Here is a 16,640-nt window from a genome sequence, read left to right on the forward strand (position 1 = left end):
GGAAGGGAAGGGAAGGGAAGGGAAGGGAAGGGAAGGGAAAAATCAGTTTCTCTCTTCTTCAGACTGCTCAGGCACTGGCTGCTGACTGCCATATCACTCAGGACTATATGTGTGTGTGCACAGAGCAGTGGGAGCAGCGGGATAGGGGCAAGCAGAGGACACAGCCCCCAGCCCCTTGCTGGTCCATGCCAACCCAGGGGAGCAATGTCCCTCCTGTCCCACTGCAGAGCTCAGTCCTCTGCCTCCCTTAAGGCTTTAGGGACGGCTGGACAAGCCCTCAGTGCCAGCACCAGCATCACTCCTGCAGCAGCTCCCAGCCAGCCCTGCTCCACTATGGGAGAGGAACTGCACGCAATTACGCTTCGCTGCCTCTCTTCTGTAACTGTAATTCCATTGCCACGCTGAATTGCTTCCCCTTCAGCACCACACATAATCCATTGCACTGTAATTATACGGGAATTTTAATATCTGATGCATTTGTAAGATGCACTTAATTCATCAGCCCCTTTAAGTACGTTGTCATCACAGCCCTCTGCACAGAGGGAAGGATGACACGCTGTCAGATGGAGATTAGCTGGCCTCGGGTGTGATGAGTTGGAGGGCATTCTCAGCCCAGCACACCGAGCACCTGGGGGTCCCCAAAGGGACCCCAAGATGAGGGACTGGAGTTTGGGAAGGCCAAAACTGACACAAAGGGAGTAGCTGCTACCCAAGGCTTATTTTTCCTGGCATTTTTTTCAGTGGCTCACTTCCAGGCACGTCCTAAAAGGGAACCAAAGGCCTTTGCAGCGAGGACAAAGCAATGATTTTCCTGTCCCAGGCAGAAGGGATTCGATCACAGGAGCCCTTGTTCCTCTGCTTCGAGGCGCGGGGTCCCTGTGTCACACAGCCAAGAGGGACAGCGAGTGGCAGCTCCAGAAGATGCCTGGGCACCAACAAGCCCAGCCACTGAGACATGCACCAGAAGGGATGGGGGCAGTCATCACATGGACTCAGTCACCATGGAGCATCACAGGTGGCCCCCAAGGGGACACTGGTGGGTGACATCATGTTTTTTGCACTGGTGTCACTCTAATTTTTCCAGCCTAAAACAATCTCCTGTCCTCCCTGTCAGCTGTCCCCAAAGGTGGCACCCATGGGTGGTGGCCTCCTGCCCCACCATGGGGGGATGACAGAGCCCCACCAGGACCCCGCAGTGCTGGGTGATCCCATAGCTTCAGGACTGAGCTGGGGGACCCTGCAGATCCTGCAGCCAAACCCTGCTCCTATCTCCCACTAGCTGTGCCAGAGCAGAGCCAGAGGGGGACAGTGGGCGACTGCCACCATGAGCATCAGGGCTGCCCAAGGCTCCCAGCCCCAGGGCAGCTCCCAGGAGCTGAGGGCAGGGAATGAGCTGTGATGAACCTGCTGTCCCCACCATCCTCCCGTCCCTGTGAGCGCAGGTCATGTCATGTGCAGCAAGCCCCAGGGCAGCATCTTGCTGCAAAGATGCTGCACAGTATTGCCAGCAGCTCCCCGACCCAAGCAGAGTTCAGCCTGCAGCAGGGCATCCCCAGCCCAGGGTATGCAAGGGGCTGGCAACATCTCGTGTCCCCATCCAGGAGGACACCGGTACCTGCTCCTCCCTACTGTGGGAAGTCTCATCCCACTGCTCACAGACTGCCTCAGTTTCCCCACCTGCACAGTGGGGATTTGCTCTCTGAGGAAGGTACAGATGTGAGCACAGATACCAGCAGACCCCTGCCCACCCTCCCTGGCCCGACACCCAGCAGTTCGCACCAGGACAGGGTCTCTCCTCTCTCCCCCCTCGTTGTCCCCTCCTTCCTCAGGGTGCTGCCACCTGGGGGGATTTCACCTCCCTAGGTCACAAGATGAAGCTGCCCACCCACTCACCCTGCCACTCACCCCCATATCTCTGCTGCCCACCCTTAGGGCCAGGAGCATCCCCTCCCTCCCCAAAAAGCACCGATCCAGGGAAGCGGGCTGTGCTGCAGCTCTGCCGGTGGCACTGGCGGCTGAGCAGAGCAGACTGCAGCACGGCCGTTACGTAAGCCCGAGCTGCTCCAGGGATGTAGGACACCAGGGTTTGTCCCCCAGCCCACCCAGGGGTGCCATCATCAGCCTGCCTTGGAGCCAGGGCTTGTGGAGATCACTGCCAGCTTTGACTGTGCTGCAAAGGGTGCAGAGGGGCTTGGGGTGGGCCTGGGGTTGCATCCCTTGGCCACAAGCACACAAGTGACAACAGGGGACAGAGCTGGTGGCCAGGCTGGGGCTCCTGAGCTACATTTCCCCCGAGGAGACTCAGGGAGCAGGATTAATGTCAGCCAGGACACAGGATCCCAGCCTCACTCCCAGCCTGCTCCCACCTGTTACAGCTACACCTGCATCCCTGCAACCCCATAGGGTCAGCATCCCTGGGGTCAGCATCCTTGGCATTAGCATCCCTGAGTGCAGCATCCCTGGCTCAGTGACTGTGGGGCAGCATAACCACAGGACATCCCTAGGATTGGCATTGCCCAGAGAACACCCTCAGGGTCAGCATCCCTAGGGGCACTATCCTTGGCATTAGCATCCCTGGGGTCTGCATCCCTGGGGCCTCCAGCACAATTTGGGGAGTTGGGATTGGGGTTTTGTAGAGGTAACAAGGAAATCTTTCCTCTGCAGGACAGCCCCAGCAGCACTTGCCATGCAGGATGGGGACAGTGACAAGGGACCCCATGTCCCCCAGCCATGTGTCCTCCTCCTGACTTTCCTGGGATCTGACCACTTCCATTTAGGGGGAGGGAAAAAAAAATATATCTCAGGCTAAGGCTCCTGGCAATAGGAGCTACCAGAATGGGGAATTAATGTTAATTAATTCATAATGACGCTGAGATAGTGATACCAGATGCTTCAAAAGTCCAATGGGGGAAACTGAAAGAGCTCTGCAAAAAAAATCCATCGCCCACTGGTACTCCTGCAAGCTGCAAGCTGGGAGCGAAGGAGTGAGCTGGGAAGTGGAGCGGGGACAGCGGGACATGTCCCCACAGGGTGACAGGTGCATGGCCAGAGCTGTGGGGCCACGCCAGCACCTGCAGCCCCTGGTCCTACCTTTTTCCTTGCCCCCACCCAAGCTCAGATGCTGCAGTGCAGCTGACAGCTCCCTGTATTGGGATGTGGTTCACCCACGGGTTGGGAGGATGGATAGGGTCATGATGTGGGATGGGGAAATGAGTCCTTTGCCAGCTGCTGTCCCCATGCTCAGGGGGCACTCCTTCACAGTGGGTCAGCAACACAGGGAACAGGTGAAACTGGGTTGTTTTCTCCTTTCTCCCTGAGAGTCAGCTCACATCACATACAGGGAGAATTCAAACCCAGCTGGCCGCAGGCCGAGAGGGACAGAAGAGTCCAGAAACGGGCTGAAGCCCCCATGTCACCTCCTGGGGCTGCAAACCCCAGCAGAACTGCAGGCACGAACTCAGCAGAAGACACAGCAAAGCCCCAAGCACGCTGCACCTGTCTGCCCCCAGCCCCTCTGGCCAATACTGAGGGGGTTACGCTACCTGTATAGTGATGCAATGGTACCTGCACCCATCAGGACCCCAAAATGTGCTCGGAGCTCAGGGAGGTGCCCAAGGCCTTGCAGGAGCGGTGGTGCTCGAGCAGGATGGGGCTTACATAAGGCGGCCGTGTGCCACGTGCCCCAGAGCAGTGGGGAGGGGGCCAGATCTGTCCCCCACACACACACAGACTGACACACAGTGACAGCCCTCCTGGTCCTTCCAGCGACAGGGCCACTCACCCATCCTATTTCCTCCCCGGTGAGGTTGGGTGAGGCACTCAATCCTGACTCCCACCGAGGAGGAAACGCTGTTTTGAAGCTCACGGTGCCATTCCCTACAGAGTCCCCTCGAAGTTCCCCTGCAGAAGGACGGGGACCCCCATGCTGTCCCCAGGCTGTGCCTGTGCCCTGAGCATCACTCAGCGCACCCGCATCGTGCCATCAGCATCCAGCTCCGGTGGGGTCACCTCAGGGCTCCCAAAAAATCCATCTTACATTCACAGGGAAAGCCTCCTTTTGGGGAAAGAAAGGCAGAAACAACGTCGGCTGCCACAGCGTGCCATAGATCAGAGGGGTGAGAAAGAAAGTGGCCCTTAAGGCATCCGCCGGAGAGCAACTGATGTTTATTGGGCACGTAGGGGAATGCTCAGCGTTATTCCAGGCCTGAAAGGAGCAGATGGGGATTTTTCTTTATATATATATATATATATATAAAATTTTCAGCCTTGTTTTCATTATTTTCTGGCAGCTCTGTCGCTTTGTGCCTGCACAAAGGGAACCTCACCTGCTGTTCAGAACAAAAGGACGCGGAAAGTTTTCCAGCGCAGAGCAGGGGACGAGGGGAAGGAGCTCGGAGGAGCTGGTGCCGATTTTGCAGCAAGCTGTGCCACAGCCCCGTCCTTCAGTGCCCACAGGGCACACGGGGTCCCTGTCCCCATCGGGGCCACCCCGATGAGGTCCCCACGTTGTGATTTGGGGCCAGGAGGCACTTCCCATCGCTCCACGCACTGCAAGGTGCTCACCATGGGCGCAAGACCCAGGAGTGGACCAGCCCCACAGGTAAAGCTGCCCCGCAGTCACAGCTCCGGGGTTGTGGCACAGCCTTCCCAACAGAGGAGGTGAACGGCACGTGCAAACCAAGTCCCCGCTGCGCTTTCTAAGAACGGGAATGCAAAAATCAAGCCCTCATTCTCCGACACCACCGCAAAACAGGTGGTTCCGAACCGCAGGGGCGGGGGGAGAAGAACCCCCATTTGGTGACTGTGTGCTCTGCAAAACTGCCCGGGGATGAATGCTGCTAAATACACACCATTTTCTCCCTCCCAGTCCTTGCTCTATAATTAAGAGAGACTTCTAAAAATACAAACAGCCTCATGCACCCAGAAAGGCGTGCAGGTGCTGCTCACTGAGGCACTTCAGCTCAGCTCATTTTCTGGACGATTTTCCCAGCCTGGCTCTCTGGGTGCCGATACTGTTACAGTGATGCAATCCTGCTGCTGCCGGCGGCTTGCTTCGCTTTCTCTCTGCGCTTTGCAGTTTGCTTCGAGCCCCCCCAGCTCCCCAGGAGCGAGGATCACACACGGGCACGGGCACGCACAGGGCACAGCCCCACACGGACGTCTCCGAAAAAGCTGCTGTGCAAAAGTTTGGGCTGAGAAGGTGAGCTGCCCCTGGGGGGGGGGTGGTGAGTGTGGCACCAGCGCTCCCCAGAAGGCAGCAGAAATCCTCACCCTCCAGCACGGGGGGGCCCGCAGCATTGGCACAGGCATTGCTTCCTTTCCCCTGAACCGAACCCATCGTAGCATTTTGGGCATGGCCCTACGTAGGGTTGGGGGCGAAGGTGGGAACTTGACCAGCGATGCTGCTGCCGCAAAACTTCCCCGTGTTATTGTTCCTCCGTGAGGGCTGCGAGAGGTGGAAGTGATTGACTCACTATGAGACTGCTGTTTTCATCTCCGAGTCGGGATCGGAGCTCCGGGAGCGCAGCAGCCGGCGGCCGGCACTTACCTCTCACTGCATCCAGCCCCCCCGGCGCCGGGGTGCGGGTCCTGCGGAGTTAGCTGGCCGGGGACCCCGCGTCCGCGCCGCGTTCTCCCAGCGCTGGCGTTCGGCTGCTGCTTCTCAGGCACAGACCCAACCCTTCCATTGCGACCATCCAAAAAAAAAAAAAAAAAAAATCTTCTTCCAAAAGGAGGAGGAAAAAATAAAAATAAAAAAAAATAAAGAGGGAGTTTGAAAAAAATAGATCACGTTTTTTTGTTGGTTTGGTTTCCCCCCGGAGAAAAAAAATGAAACAGATAAATCCCAGCAGCCAACAGATCCAGACTCAGGTGCATTTAGCTTCAAACTCCCTCTGCGCTCTCAGAGCCTTCACCCTCAATTGGGCTCTGGAAGATGCTGGGGGGCCCATCGCTGCCAAAGTGTCATCAAATATCCTTCGGGCTCAACTCCGCTCCTGCCCGGGGAGGGACGACTTCTCTGCTGTGGAGTTGGCAGGGACGTGCCTGCCTCAGCCCCAGCGTGCGGGGTGGGTGGCTCGCTGGGTTGGTGGTTTGTTGATTTTTTTTTTTTAATTATTTTTTTTCCCCCTCTGCTATTGGTTTCCTCGCTATCTGATCCCGAGCAGCGCCGCAGCTCAGCGCTCCCCTGCTTTTCCCCAGCAGCTTGACAGGGAATGAAACGCAGACACCCAGCGAGACAGGCTCCGGCTTCTACAAAGCTCCACTCCCTCCTACCGCCTTTGTCCGCGAACAGCAACTCCTCCAACTCTGCCCGTAGACACAAGTGAACCTCTGCATCAGCACTTTCCTAATGGCTGCTTCGCCCGAGTCCTTCGGCCCTTCTTCTTCCTCTCCCACACCTCGATGCTTCCGTTCTCTGGCACCAAACACAGCCCCACCGCAGCGATGCTCCCGGCTCAGCTCCCCCCGCCCCGGGGGCTCGCGGCCCTGCGCTCCATCACCGCCCTTTCTGGGCTCCTTCCACAGAAAATCGATCGTGGGGACGGCCGCCCCGCAGCCTTCGCTTGGCTTTCAGCTGCTTTAGGGGGAGGGCTGCGAGGATGCTTCTTTTTATGGTGGGTGGGGATGTTTTTTATTATAGATATATATTTATTTATTTTAACGTTGGTCAAAATCCAAGTTTATTTCATGGTGGTGAGTGATTATTCGAGGCCATTTGGGAGGATGTGGGTGCCTCTGGGTCACCCTGTCCTTATAACAGCGAGGCCTTTGCGGAAAGAGTCAAAGTGAAATCCTGCTCTGGCTTCATCCCCCAGGAGGGCAGAGGGTGGGCTCCAACCCAGGCTGGCCCCCAGCCAGTGGGAGACGCACTGCAGCCCCCAGCCGGAATATTTGCTGTATTTGCCTCTGTGCTTGGATGCCCACAAGACCCAGACAACCTCCTGTTCTTCCTCTCCCCCTACATTTTGGGTCACTAATCCCCTGTCCTCCTCCCTTGGGCATCACGTCCCCTTGCCCCACTGCCCAGGTCCCATTGCTCCGTGGACATGCCCAATGGACATCCACGTTTCCCATCCCTGTTTCTGCCTCTCTCCAACACCTCCAAGCTCAGACATGAAGCTGGACCTTGCCACACTGCCTCCTTTCCCTTTCCCACCCTGCCTCACTCTAACCTCGCCCTATTACTTGCACCAACCCCACAAACCCTGAATTTTAACCAACGCTTTGAAAATGCCTGGATGGGAAGAGATGCTCTGGTAGTAGTGCACCCAAACCCCAGGTGATGCTCAGCTAACTGTGTGCCCACCCTGCTGTTCCCCGCACCCTTCGGCAACAAATACACTTTATCTAGCCTGGAAATTGGCTTCAGGGTGGTGGGCAAGGCATCACCCTTGGGGTAAGCTGTGGGTTCCCCATGTCCTGGAATGGTGCTTCAGCGTCACTTGGGGCAGAGTGTTCCTCCAGGAAGGAAGCCAGCAGGACATACTTTGGATGTAGGGACAATGGGAACCACATGAACCTTTGGGGTCTTCAGCCCTTGGGGTCAGCTTGGAAGGGGCAAGCACCCTGCACCATGGGGTCAGGATACAGCTAGGCCAGCTTCAGAGCCATTGAAGCAAGAGATGGAACGTGAAGGGGTGCAGCGTGTCCCAGTGGGATCCCTGCAGCCCCTCCTCTCTGGAAGCCCCTTCCCATGATCTCGGAGCGCTGGCACCACGGCTGCACAAGGAGTCGAGCAGCGAGTCAGCACAGAGCCATTAGGGCTAATTTAATCAAGACGGATGGGCCGGTTGGAGGGCTGCCGCCCATAAATCCCGTGCTTGCACTGCATTAGTGTCAGGGCTCCTGAAGGAGGAGGAGAAGGAGGGGGAGTGGGGCTGTGAAACATGCTAAGTCACCCGTCCTGCTGATGGCACAGGGTCACAGGGCAGGGCTGGGAGCCTGGGGTACCCAAGCACAAGCTGAAGAGGACCCCAATCTGTTGGATCCATCCCAGAGCCAGGCTGGCGCCTTAAAGAGACACTGTGCCAGCACAGCCAGGGGCTATGGGATGCCCCCAGGGGGGTGCCAGCCCTGCTCCCTCCCCACCCTAATTAAATACAGACATTGCCCATGCTATTAACATGCTCCAAGCATTCTAAAGGCTGTTGGGCACCCAGCAAGGGGGCTGACCTGCTGCAGAAGACTTACGTAATAAGGGTGGGGGTTCACTGGGGGTGTCAGGCAGGGAGAGCAGCTGAGGACATCATGGATGGATACTCACACCCAACCTCCATGTGCAGAGCACCCAGGGGCTGTCATTTACGCCCTGTCCCATGAAGAGCCACACAGCAGATAAGCCATTCCTACCCCACAGTGTTGAGCACAGCAGAAAGACATCGGTCCTTCTGCCAGCTGACAAAACGGGGTGCTGCTCGCAGCCAGCAAAATTCTGCAGATTTTGCTAATGAAGCATTGCTCCATCCTCTTTCCAGCTGGATTTGTCCCCAGCTTCAGCGTCGGCACCAAAGGCAGCGCTGGCATCTCCAGGGTGGGCTGGCCCTGCGCTGTGGGCTCAGGCTCTGCAAACCAGGTATTAGGGTCTGCTGCCGCCCTCTGCATCCCTACACCTGCCATGGGACCACACCTCAGGAGACCCCAGCTGATCTCAGCACTCCAATACAAGCCCTCCTATGTGTTCAGCTTCCACCAGAGCTTGTTTCAGGATCCTTGTAAAGAGGCCCAGGCCACAGCTGAGGGACAACTGCTTGAGGAGACCCCAGAGAGTTGGGAGCCTGCTCCTCACCTGCAGCTGTACAGCAGGAAAAGAGCCAGCCTGGGGAAAGCATCCCTCCTTGGCATGCCACCACCCTGAGATCAGGACAGGGACCATGTCACGCTGCCATCCTGCCCAGCAAATATAGGACGAAGCAAGAGGCTTATCTGTAGCTATCGTGACCTTCTGTGGTTAGGGGGAAGGATTTGGGGCAGCAGCTGTGATCTCCCAGACCTCGTGCGTAAGCCCGGTTCTAGCTCATGCCCTGGACCAGCAGGGATGAGCACATCTCTGAGCCATGAGATGCCCCAAAAAGTGAAGCTCTCCATCCCCTCGGTGCTCTGTGCCACCACCGCACAGCTCCCTTTTGCTCACCCACAGCACAGATTATTTTAGGACAGGGAGGAGCAAAGAGCTGCGGTGACCAACGGATGCTCATTGCAGAGCAAGGACTGGGCACCCCAGGGAGCCAGCAGCCAAAAAGTAACCAACAAAACCAACCCAAAAGCTTTCCCAAAGGGCTCACTGCAGCTGCTTCCTTACATAAACGGCCTCAGGGCAGCACCCCATGGACCACCAGCTGCTGCGAGGACAAAATCCACCCCATCCTGAGCAGACGTCACCTAATCAGCACATTGGCTTCCACCCAATGCGGTCTTGGGACACGCAGTAAGCATCTTATATAACCACCTCTGGATGGGGTCGGATCCAGTTCAGCCCCGTGATGTCCTCCTGCATGGGGAGGCACAAAGGGTCGGGTGGCAAAGCTGCTTTTCCTGCACGGACCCACTGCATGGCCACGGGACCTCCTGGTGACCCATCTCCATTGCTCTGCTGAAGGAGATAACCAAGGGTTTGGAGAAGAGCCACCCCTCCCCAGGGGCAAAAAAAAAGATGGAAGAGGGTAATAATGACAAGTCCCTTCCATCCTCTAATCATTTGTCCTCCAGGACTTGATAGCTGGGTGGGATCTGGAGATAGAGCCTACAGAGCCCAGCACTGCCCAAGCACAGAACAGGACCTTCCCCTCTCTATTCCTCCATTCTGGATGTTGGATAATAGAAGACAAAGCAGCAGGAGGCTTCCTAGAGCCTGACCCCCAGGGAGTGCCCTGGGTGAGCAGAAGTGGCTGTTTCCTACAGTGCATCCATCTCTCCCCCCATCATGAGGGAGAATTGTGGGTTTGTTTGCCAGGGAGCAAACTGTGCCTCTCCCTGGGGATCTTCCACCACTGTTCCATTAAAGAAAAAGAGGAAACAGCATTTTAAAAACCCGGTGCTTAACAAGAGGGCTGCAGGGAGGCTACTTGACTGATTGAGTTTTTACCTGGTCCTTACAGGCAAGCCAAGGTACTTAACATAGAAATGAGGTTTAGTCACAGCAAGGTGTTTGGGATTAGAGCTGGCTGAAGAAACTCTGATGGAACTATGCTCCTCCAGAATATGCACTCCTGTCGGAGCTGAAATGCTTTGAGAGATTGAATAGGTTTAGCCAGAAGTTCATTTTCTAAAGAAAATCAAGGAGCAGGAAAATATGTCGAATGACAAATTGTGCTTTTTCTTTCGAGACAGACCGTTGTGTGTGTTGGCTATTCTGAAGTCACGTATTACCCTGAGAAGAACTTGGAGAATTTGTTTTGTCTCTAACAAAAAATTTACCCGAGCTCAGCAATTCCCCACTCCCTGCTGGTAGACCTGAAGACATTTATATCTTTGCAAGAGATGCTCGCTGCGGACTGCAATGCCAATGACACTTGATAAAAATGAGCTATCAAAGCCCACCTGGAGAAAGCCTTGGGAGACAAGGGCAGCCCAGCAGGACTCCGGCAGGCAGCGAAATTGCAAGCACAGCAATGATGAACCTCTCTAAAGCAAGCCTGTAGCAGCGAGCATTGATTCCTCAGCCAGCAGCTCCTCTGCCAAAGTCGGACATCATTCCCATTGGATAAACCTGCTGGCTGAGTCCTGGAAAATGCCAAATGTTTCCCACATCTGATCCAGGAACATCAGGATTGGGTTTCACCAGGAGCTGTGATCCCACTCGGTTCAGACTTGCATTGAGCTCCAGTTTGAGCATTGAAATGGGAATGAGGATGATCTGGGGCTCCACCTCCACGACAGCAGCTGGAGGTCAGGGAAAGGCTTTGGGGAGCAGCAGCCCCCTGCCAGCCCAGCTGGGTGGATCTGGGAGGTTGGAACCAGATGATCCTTAAGGTCCCTTCCAACCCAAACCATCCCATGATTTTGCACAGCCCCGCATCATGCAGACACAGAATCATTTAGGTTGGCCCTCGTGCATCGATACCCGCTCACCACTGCAGGAAAGCACGGAGGTTTGTGTGAGCAGATCTGGGGTGTCCATGAGCTGTCCCTGCAATCCCAGCTGCGTGCCCGGCCATCCAAATGAAACAGCGATGCGAGTTTTTTTTGTTTTGTTCTACCCCTCCCTTGCTTTGGGTTGAGAAGACCTTTATGAACGACTTGCACTTAATCTCACTGCCAAGCGGACGTCGCTGCGTTCTGCTATCACATCATGCTCTGAAGACAGATAGAGTTTTCTGCCCGAGCAGAAAAGAACATTGTTTGTAGAACAGAGTGAACAACACGTGAAAAAAGAGAGAGGGAGGGAAAAAAAATATCAGTGATATTTGTTGGAAGAAGAAAAAGCCGCTCATCTGTTCAGACGAGGATTCTCAGCACGTACGAGCTCCGCTCAGAACAAAAGGAGTTGCTTGTTCCCTGCCGTGTTTGCAGGAAGAGTCCTGTAAATATTCAGAAATATTCAGGGCTGTAGAGCAGATTGTCTACCTGAGCATCCCAGCAGCCCTACAGTGACGGATGGGGTGCAGCCCTCACGCAGCCCCGTGGCCCCAGTCTCTATATATTCTGCAGGAAGCAGGTGGCATGCTCAACAAGAAATAGCCACAGCTCTAAAATTCCTTTGGGCAGAAGTTTGGAAAGAAAGATGGCTCCGTCTGACCTCGCCGGCACTCTATGGGGTGTAGGTCAAACACTTCCATTGCCAAGGCGCTAATCCCCCGCGCACAGCATTTCAATATTTATATTGCTCATACTTATTTCCTTTCCGAAGCTGCAGGGGGAAAAGAAATAGCTGTCTGGATAGATGGGCTGGTAATTCCTGCCAAAATACAGCGCTGGATGCAACCGCTGGGGATGGATGGCTGTGACTGCAGGGAGGAGCTGCTCCACCAGCTGCAGTTGTGGATTCACAGCTTTTCCCACTTTCCTGACACAACATCCAGCGTCCGAGCACAGCCTGGAGCATGTAGCCACGTGTGTGCTCCAAAGGCATCCTTCAGAGCTCCCGTCAGCTTCCAGGAACTTGGAGCAGAACACTTGTTTGCTTGCCGGGGCTGCAGCTCTGGTGGGGAGAGAACGGGCAAATCACATCGCTGCTCCCCGGGGAGTTCAAAGACACAGGGTGTAATTACCCGTGGTGGAATCTGGCTCGTGTAGAAAGCACTACAGCAGGAGCTGAGGCCCCATGGGTCACGCAGGGACAGGCAGGAGGAAAGAGGGGCCCTCAGTCACGGGCTCCAGACCCAGCCATCACCAGCAGCCACGTCGCGTAATCCAATTTGGAAATCTATCATGGAAATCTTAAAATGAGCTCCGTTCACTGTCCTCCCACCGCCAGCATCTGCTGCTCTGCAGCTGCCCCCTCCTGACAGCACAAAGATGCTCTGCTCTGGGCAGACCCATCCCAGGTGGGTCATGTTCACCCCGTATTTTGAGGCACACAGAGGTCTACGTGGACATGCACAGCCTCAGGGCTGGCTCCATGACAGCATCTCTAGAGGGGAACAAAAGCAGAGGAAAAACTGCAGCGTAGAGCACGGCGTTGTCAGGCAGGAATTAAAAGGCCAATTACTTTATAATCTCCCGGGTACAGGGATGGTCTTTGCTCGTTCAAAACGAGCTTAACGAGACAAGGTCCTGGCCCAGAGAAGAGATGTTTCTGCAGACCAGAGAGCAAATATATTCAGATGAAGACAGAGGTTGCGTCACTGAAAATGCAGCGGGCTGAATTCTGCCCGTATTGCTACCCCTGTAAATCCCAGGCAGAGGATTTTCTGGATTACGCGTGCACATTCCTTTCCCTGCCACTTCACTCAATAATGCACTATGCCTGTTCCCCGGTGTAGGGTGGGGAACTCACCCCAGGGGCACAGCAACAAGCCAGCAGCCTCAGGGCTCTCCTGGGAAAGAGACCCTGGGCACAGAAACGCGTGTTTGTTTTTTTACCTCCTTTGCTTCCTTGTGGTTGCAACATTTGTAACCCCCGAGGCTTCACACAAATTGCTTGGGTCTCACCAGGCTGAGGCAGGACAGGGCACTGTATTCTGGAGCATCTTCTGGAGGGGCTTCCATTCTCAGCTTCACATTTGCAGACAGGAAGAAAACTTTAATTTTTTCCTCCCCTTAAACTGATTCATGAAAATTTGCTCTTTGGTCACCTGATAGCAAAGGATGCCCGGGGTTCGGAATGCAGGAGGACGGAAGAAGCTGTGCAAGGCTCATACCCTTAACCTGCACAAGGTTCCTCTGCTCCATCTGGCTGCTGCCATGGGGAACATCGCACTGGCAGAGCTGTTTGTGCAGCCACAAAACCCATCCCATGGAGATGGTGTCAGCAGGGCATGCTGGCATCCTGGGCCAGGCTGGCGGCCGAGGGCACAAAGGCTCATGGCTGTCCCATGAGACAGCTATCACATCAGAGTTCATCATCCCAACCCAGAGCCATTAGTTACAAAACAGGGAAGAGAGCTTTAATGCTTGAACATGTTAGCTCAGCCCTTCAGGGAACTCCTGATGTGCCAGAGCGTCTAATCTCTGCAAATCACTTTTATTCTGCCTTGCTCTGGGTTTTCCTTTTTAATCAACTTAATCTTTATTCATGAGGTGTGTTGCTGCTGCATGACAGAAACGCCCAGATCCTGAGCATCGGCGAGCAGAAATTAGAGAAAACTCAGTGCTTGTTCCAGCCAGGGCTTAAGGTCTGGAGCAATTGCCCAGACAGGGGCAGGACCCAGCACTCCCTGTCTGCCACTGGGGACCAGGTGGAGGTGGGAAGGTGCCCAAGAGATGGACCCCAGCATTAGCATGCTTTGGTCAGCATATCTCTCTTCTATATTTAATCCCTGAGGTCCCCTCTCACCTCACCTTGCTGATGGAGGCAATTTTAAAGAAAAAAATCTTGGAAATAAAAATAATAAATGAAAGGGATTACAAATGAGCGGCAACAAGATCACAGAATAAACAAAGTGCTAATAAGATTTTGAGGGGAGAAGTGAGGCAGAAGGGAACCTTGCACCCAGAGAGACCGACACTGGGACCCCACAGTCCGTCCTGCATGGAATCATTCCATTTCTCCCTCCACTTACAGCAGATTTCATGACCCAGCCCCAAAAAAGGACCTGGGCAGAGTCGGACGGCGTGGAGCACGGTATGACACCCCAGTTGGCTAGGAAATGCCATTCCATTTTGGGAAGACAAAAGCAACTTCCACATATGCTTCTCTGGAAGCAGAGCCATCATTTAGGGGTTCCCAAGAGGGGCTGCCCAAGCACGATCCTCTTCCTGCACATCAACCCCAAAGCACCCCAGTGCACACAGTAGGGCTCAGCAGCACGCCATGCTCCTGCTTGCATCCTCCCAGGATCAGTTCCCCCCTTCCTAGCCATCAGCCAGAGGTACTGATGGGCTGTTAATGAGCTGTAATTAATTAATTAGCCTGTTAGCACAGGGGTTTTATGCTTTTTTGGCAAATGCATTTCTTAGCTAGAGGGAGGCCTTTCCCCAGCACAGCTGCAGCTGATAAGCCCCATCCCTGAACTGAACTCATTCACTCTCTGCCCAGCAAATTCATTCCCCACTGCCTCCATTGGACACCATTTGTGCCACAGGGGGAGGACCCTGGAAAAAGCCACAGATGTTCCCTAGGCTGCAGGCAACCCAGTTACTAATGTAAATTCAGAGGGTTCATAGACATCACAATCAGCCCCTTGAGGACATCAATCCCCTCTGGCAAATATCACAAGAAAAACCACAGCCCAGGCAGAGAGAACGAGATCGCAGGGCTCTTCTTGGACCCTGCAGGGAGAAATTCCCTAAAGTGCCCAGGCTGCAACTAAAGCAGGCTGGGGGCCAAAGAGACAGCTGAGCTGCACTGAGCAGCCCCAGGATGCTCGGAGCCATGCACAGTGCCTGAGCCTCTCCCAGCCCAGCGTCTCCATTACCATGCTGGTTAATAATTGAAGCACCAGTGTGGAGGCATTAAAGTTTCAGGGCTGACAGGTTAGGAGCAAGGCAATGGGCTCAGGCAGAAATGCTGCTAATTAACCCTGTACAGTGCAGGTCTCTGCTCATCCATCCCCATGGACAGACCCTTTCCACACCACAAATGCTGTGTTCCCAGAGCTCTTCAGATCTGCTTTGCAAAAGCATCCATCCCACACCGCAATGGATGCTCGCTCAACATCAGCTATCTCTCGAAATCAGAGCAGAGGGGATTTTCTCCCCAGGAAGAGCAGCTTTCTATAGAGCACCTGGCACCGCACAGAGCCAGCTCTGAGCAAGGGTTACGAGTTACCTTTGCTGGACTGCGATGCTGAACAGGAGGGCTATTCTGCAGGACCAGATGGAGCCAATGTGCCTGGGAGCCAGCCCAGCACGGTGACAGACTGCCCCACGCCACTTCCCCCACAGCACCGCACTGGGACCCCGCACGGGAGCAATGCCTAAGGGCTGAACACTGGCACAACTCATCCCACTGCCAAGTGCTCCCTTGGTGGACACCAACCACCACACCCCAAACAGCCCTCCAACATCTCCCCTTCCCCTTGTTTCCTCTATTTATAACCCACCCATCCCTCAGGTTGGGCAGCAGAGTGCCTCGGCTCTCATTAGGCTCAGCTGGGCAGAGCTCACCATCTCCCCCAAGTGCTCTCAGCAATTAAGCTAATTGCATCCCATTGGGTAGCTGATGCTGCTTCTCTGATTCTGCAGGCTTTGGGTTTCTTAGCAGTAGAGAGGATGTGAGGCTGTTGCATGCAGGATGGACTAAAACCCTTTAGGCACATTATTGCTCCTTGCTCCTTCTCAGATGCTGCAGCAGCAGCAGAGTGGCCTCCGTGAAGAGGAGCAGCCGAGACTGGGGTTCGATGGAGCCCCATCACCAGCCTCGTGCCACCTCCTGTCTGGGGCTGAGCGAGGGGTTGGACCCAGTGACTGTTCCAACTCTGGTTCTGCTGGGGCAGGAGGGAGCTCCAGCGTAGCCTGGCAGCCCGAAACCTCCGAAACAACGCATGAACACTGAACTCCTGCGGAAAAGTCGTGATTTTCCATGCAGCCATTTGAATTCCCTCTGGTTGCTGCATCTCCAGCAAAAACGCCGCGCAGTTTGCGTCAGGGCAGGCAGACGGTGGGGCTGTCTGAGCAGAGCTGTGGTCAGGGTTTGGAGCACGATGGCTCAGCGATTAATCCTCCCCCGCGACACCGCCTGGGCGCGGGCACAAGGGAGCATTACCTTGATTAAAAGCAATGCGTTAATGCAGCGCTCGGTGCCCAGCGGAGCAGATCCCCAGGGTCTCATCCAGCTCCCCCTGGGCAGCAGCTCCCCAGGCCACCGCTGAGCACCGCGGGGTGATGCCGCTGGGGACGGTCCCTCCTTGCTGGGCAGCCAGCAGGCATTTCCCTCATTAATCCAGCATTCGCTCCGTGGAGAATGCTCGTGCCCTTTCAAAGCATCTCCTGCTTTGTCACCTGCCTTTTCAGGCACTGCAGACACACAAAAGCTGTTTTGCTCCGTGCGGTGCCTGGGAGCAACACGGATCTAACGATGCCATCGGTCACCTCTGCTT

The 16,640-nt window shown here is 55.1% G+C and overlaps 1 protein-coding gene across 1 annotated transcript in view; it reads right to left on the reverse strand.

Annotated features, from left to right (window-relative positions):
- Nucleotides 1–5,727, reverse strand: part of KCNJ12 (potassium voltage-gated channel subfamily J member 12) — a 26,809-nt gene extending 21,082 nt beyond the window's left edge. The window contains exon 1 of the mRNA XM_021411964.1: nt 5,549–5,727. The gene's annotated coding sequence lies outside the window, so the exon portion shown is untranslated. The remainder of the gene's footprint in view (nt 1–5,548) is intronic.

This window comes from Numida meleagris, chromosome 13, assembly GCF_002078875.1.
Source record: "Numida meleagris isolate 19003 breed g44 Domestic line chromosome 13, NumMel1.0, whole genome shotgun sequence".
NCBI lineage: Eukaryota > Metazoa > Chordata > Aves > Galliformes > Numididae > Numida > Numida meleagris.